We start from the raw sequence: 6,206 nt of genomic DNA, 5'->3' as shown, positions 1-6,206 counted from the left end.
ATATTTTTTTCAGCTTGGTGACATTGTTTAATGTTTAATATTAGTTAGATTTATATTTTATTTTCTTATCATTTAAAAAAATTTTTTAATTTTAATTACAAATCTCAGTAATTACTAAATGCTTCTACACTCAGATAATTAATGTAGTTCGGATAACATAATATTTTGAGTTTCTATTGATTAAAACAATCTTAAACCAACTTTATTTTTTAATTTCAATGAACTCAATTTTAATTCAACCAGGTAACTTACTTTTTTAAAGGATTAGTCCACTTTTAAATAAAATGTTCCTGATTATTTACTCACCCCCAGCATGTCCTTCTTTCTTTCTTCAGTCGAAAAAAATTAAGGTTTTTGATGAAAACATTCCAGGATTATTCTCCATATAGTGGACTTCAATGGCCTCCAGACGGTTGAAGGTCAAAATTACAGTTTCAGTGCAGCTTCAAAGGGCTTTAAACGATACCAGACGAGGAATAAGGGTCTTATCTAGCGAAATGATCGGTCATTTTCGAAAAAAAATACAACTGTATATGCTTTATAAACACAAGTGATCTTGTACGCGCTTACGCTTTCCGTATTCTTCAAAAAGCTTGTGCTGTATGTCCTACGCCTTCCCTATTCTACTTATGGAAAAAACAGAACTGCCGCTGCGTTCGTTCCGTAATTAGAATACGGAAGGCGTCTGGAGGCCATTAACGTCCACTATAAGGAGAATAATCCTGGAATGTTTTTATCAAAAACCTTAATTTCTTTTCGACTGCAGAAAGAAAGACATGAACATCTTGGATGACATGGGGGTGAGTAAATTATCAGGAAAATTTTATTTGAAAGTGAACTAATCCTTTAAGGGGGGGTATCACACAGTTTCTACCAATCTCATGTTAATCTTGAGTACATGTAGAGTAGTATTGCATCCTTCATATCTCTGAAAAGTCTTTAGTTTTATCATATTTCTAAAAGATACATACGCTGTACTGAGTCTTTCCGAAAAAAAACGAGCCCTTGGAGGCCTGCCTGCCGTGGGAAGAGCTAAAGAGTCACGAGCGCACGCGGCTTTTGCGTAGAGATCGTCTGCAAGCTGCGATATCATTATAAATAAAAGGGGAACAAAAACGTTTGTGTTGTTTACATTTTATGCACTTTTTATTTCACTTTTGTTGTCGCACAGATTGCCAACAAAACACGGACATTTGATGCAGTTTTACTCACCACCCGTGATCTGCAAATCCAGTGCCAAACTGGGACTTGTTTACAAAGTATTCATCACCCAAATCCCGGGAACAAACAAACATACGTGTGCAACTCCATTGCCCCGGAAAAAAAAAAAAATTCATCCACTGTTCCCTTAACGCTGAAAAGGTAATCTTTCCCTCACAACCAAAAACACACTCCTTTGCATCTCATTTCGGAGGCTGTGTCCTCCAGAGGTCACATTTGAAGGCTGCATATGTCATCAAGGATGTCATATTTAAGAAAAGTAATAGTAATAAAATTGACTGATATTCATTGTGAGGTGTAAAATACTGTAATTTTTTGCTTACATTGCAATCTAACACTCATTTTTCTTAAATGAGACTGCCTCGATGATGTATGCAGCCTTCGAAGGGTGCAGCCCCTGAATTGGGACGCAGCCATTGTTGAAAAATCTCTCGGCTTCTGTAACCTGAACGAAGCGTTGATGGACGTGCTCTTGCTCTTGCTCTGGGTAATGTGTGTGCGCACGCTTATCAGGGAGAAGTGCCTATACAAGGAATTCCACCCTTTATTACATGATAAAACACTTGAAAAAAATTCGGCGAAACACAACCAGAAGAAGTAGTATATTTGGCACAGAAATACTCCGTCATACGTCCAACTCATGTTTTGAAACTTTGGCCATGTTTAGCATGAGAATGCAACTCTTTAACAGTGTAAATAAGTCAGAATGCATGAAATAGCAATACACCCCCCGTTTAAGTTAAACCAACAATTCTTTTTTAGCAACAGTTCAAATGTTCCCGATTTTTCAAGTGACAGATAATATTTTATCCACACGTTTTCCTTTTTTTCAAGCAGCAACATGCAATTTTGTTGAAGGCAGTCCTTTCAGGTGTGGTTCTAATATAGGATGTTCTTAAATGGGTGTTGGTATTTCAGAAACTGCTGATCTACAGGGATTTTCTTGCACAACCATCTCTAGGGTTTACAGAGAATGATCCGAAAAAGAGAAAATATCCATTGAGTGGCAGTTCTGTGGGTGAAAATGTCTTGTTGATGCCAGAGGTCAGAGGAGAATGGCCAGACTGGTTCGAGCTGATAGAAAAGAACTTGTTAACCACTTGTTACAACCAAGGTATGCAGCATTTCTGAACACGCAACACGTCAAAACTAGATGGACTACAGCAGCAGAAGACCACACCGATTGCCACTCCTAAGAACAGGAAAATGAGGCTTCGATTTGCACCGACCCACCAAAACTGAACAATATGAGATTGCAGAACTGTTACCTGGTCTGATGAGTCTCGATTTCTACTGCAACATTCAGATATGGGGTCAGAATATGGCATAAACAACATGAAAGCATGGATCCATCCATATCAGCGGTCCAGACTGCTGCTGGTGGTGTAATGGTGTGGGGGATATTTTCTTGGTACCAACTGAGCATTGTTAAAACACCATAGAGTATTGTTGCTGACCATGTCCATCCCTTTATGAGCACAGTAAACCCATCTTCTGATGGCAACTTCCAGCGGGATAACGCACAGTCACAAATCTCAAATCATCTCCAACTGGTTTTTGAACACGACAATGAGTTTACTGTACTCAAATGGCCTCCACAGTCACCAGATCTTAGAAAGATATGTCATGTTTTTCTATGGTTCATGTATTTTAATATTATTAATGCATTATAGTCTGTGGTTTTAGTGGTGGTGAGGGATAATGTACACTCTTAAAAATGCTGGGTTGAAAACAACCCAAGTTGGGTTGAAAATGGACAAACCCAGCAATTGGGTTAAATGTTTGCCCTACCTGCTAGGTAGTTTTATTTAACCCAACTATTGTTTAAAAATTACTGTATTGCTTGCTTAAAATTTACACAAAATTTGTTAGAAAATGAACATGTATTTATATGTTTAATAAATTAACAATTATTAATAAATGTAATAAATAATGATTAAACAATAAACATTTATTAAATTGCTTATTAATATATTAATAAGTGTCCACCTTTTGATTATTATTGTTTTTTAAGTAATTATGTGTCTGATTTTTAATTTCCAACCTGGGTTGTTTTTAACCCAGCATTTTTTAGAGAGTAATCTTATAAAATTTGACAAGATGAAGAGGAAAAAAATAAAATACAATTTAGTGATCATTAATTTAATTTCAAAGAGGATTTTGTTAATTTTCTAAATACTTCAATATGAACTTTGATTAACTATATTGAGTTAATCTCCTCGTCAATATTTTATCTCCTAAAAACAATTCAGTATTTAATTAAAAAAAATATGGCTTGCATGTTTGGGCTACCAGCGGTATGCCTATAAAAGTAATCGGTTAAAGGAATAGTTCACCAAAAAATGAAAAATCTGTCATCATTTACTCACCCTCAAGTTGTTCCAAACCTGTATGAATTTCTTTCTATCCCTTCAAGTCCTCACAGCGATGCGCCACTTGATCTGAACACTAGAGGGCGCGGTCGAAGCATTATGCCGATGGCACCGGAGATGCGCCTGTGATGCTCCATTTGAAGATCATTTTCTCTCCCTTTTATGTGAGAGATAAAACATACTTATGTTTAATGAATAATTAGTTTAAAACATAGCGACATATTAAACGTTTTTTTTTTTAAATGACTACACTAATGCGTTTTAATCATATACCCCAAGGAACAACAAAACTTATTTATCTTCTTTTCATCTATGCAATGAGCAGCTGATGATTAGGCCTAATGAATTAAATTGAATTAATTTAATTACACAATTGTGACCCTGGACCACAAAACCAGTCATAAGGGTCAGTTATTGATACTGAAAGCTGAATAAATAAGCTTTCCATTGATGTATGGTTTGTTAGGATAGGACAATATTTGGCTGAGATACAAAATCTGGAATCTGAGGGTGCAAAAAATCAAAATATTGAGAAAATCGCCTTTAAGGTTGTCCAAATTAAGTCCTTAGCAATGCATATCCACTCACAAAACTATTTTTTTATAAACTTATGGTAGTAATTTATAAAATATCTTCATGAAACATGATCTTTATTTAATATACTAATGATTTTTGGCATAAAAGTAAAATCGATACTTTTCACCCATACAATGTATTGTTGGCTTTATCTACAAATATACCATTTGACTTATGACTTGTTTTGTGGTCCAGGGTCACAATTTACATTTAATTTAAGTAAAATCACATTCTGTTTTCTCAAAAATTTCATTTATGAAAATGTTTAACAGCCTATATTCAAACACTTTTCCCCTAGATTGTTGAGAAATATTATTTAATTATACAAGCATCTTAACAAAAGAAACTGCTCTATACCTTTAATAAAAAAAATAAAAAAAATAATAATATTTTAAAAATACAGGTAGGAGGGTCCAACATCAATGAGCTTGGATGACATACCCTGAAATGTTAGCTGACGTCTCTTGTCTTCCTTTGAAACTGTAGTCACATTTCAAAGGTTTTATTATTCATACAAACAAAACCTGAATGGCAAAAGTCCCTTACTATCAGTTGTTTCAGGTAGTTTTCACTCTGGCTGGGTGGGCCAAGTAAGTGTACATAACTTTAATATATATATAAAATAGATATAGAAAAATAGATATAGCCTATACCTTTAAAATAAATGTTCCAAAATGGGGTTTTCACTGCAATGCCATAGATAACCTTTTTTGTTATACCCCAAAGTTTCCTTTCAGTGAATGGTTCTTAAAAGAACCATTTTTATTTGTGTGGAGAACATATTAATAATATAACATATTAATAATCTACATACTAGATTGTATTCAATAACCTGTTAAAGGGATAGTTCACCCAAAAATGAAAATTTAATGTTTATCTGCTTACCCCCAGCGCATCCAAGATGTAGGTGACTTTGTTTCTTCAGTAGAACACAAATGATGATTTTTAACTCCAACCGTTGCCGTCTTGAGAAAACGAACAGTATTTATATCATTTTTTACCTCTAAAACACCACTATGTCCAACCGCGTTCAGCATTCGCTTGGTGATGTCTGATCGCGCTCTGACAACGGCAGTGATGTCTCGCGCATATACTTCAATGAGTGCCAGACATCACTTCCGCTGTCAGAGCGCGATCAGACATCACCAAGCGAATGCTGAACGCGGTTGGACATAGTGGTGTTTTAGAGGTAAAAAATGATATAAATACTGTTCGTTTTCTCACACAAACCGATCGTTTCGTGTCTTAGGACATCAATGTGCCGTCACGAGCCGCAGGGTTTAATTTGGATTCGTCTGTGCATGTTTATTGACTCTTATAAACTGTGTGACCATTCACTCGCATTATAAGACTGACAGACATCAACGGTTGGAGTTAAAAATCATAATTTCTGTTCTACTGAAGAAACAAAGTCACCTACATCTTGGATGCCCTGGGGGTAAGCAGATAAACATTAAATTTTCATTTTTGGGTGAACTATTCCTTTAAACATAAAAGTATGATGCAATCATTTAAGATATTACTCCTTATATGTCTTTTTTGGCATACTGTATTCTTAAAAACGGAGTCAAGAACCCAGGCTATATAGAACCCAATTGAACCTTTTGTACATTGAAAAGGTTCCACGTTAAAGGTTCTGTCATGAAGATGGCGCAGGCTGATAGGTCCTTAACTCAGTCTGCTCACAATCACATCATTCTCTACAGGGCACAACTGATTGGTTCCTGTTGCATCAGTAGCCAATGAGCTCACTGCTCAACACTCAAATACTTGGTCAGTGTTTGCTGTATTTGCAGCACGCTTTCAGAAACCCTCCACCTCCCCAGCTCCACCTGTATAGATCTGCTATAATAATTAATGTATGCTAGGCTATATTGTACAGCAGCAGCATGTCTTGCTCACAGCAGCAGCATATCAGATCAACCAAGACCAAACATATTGTCATCCATTACCATGCCAAACACTGAGAGTTGTCATGACAGAGGTTATATTAAAACTAAATAAGTGAATTAGTAACAATCTATTTCTTGATTTGAT

Source organism: Megalobrama amblycephala, linkage group LG16 (genome assembly GCF_018812025.1).
Source record: "Megalobrama amblycephala isolate DHTTF-2021 linkage group LG16, ASM1881202v1, whole genome shotgun sequence".
In the NCBI taxonomy this organism is placed as follows: domain Eukaryota; kingdom Metazoa; phylum Chordata; class Actinopteri; order Cypriniformes; family Xenocyprididae; genus Megalobrama; species Megalobrama amblycephala.
This window is presented reverse-complemented; position numbering follows the sequence as displayed.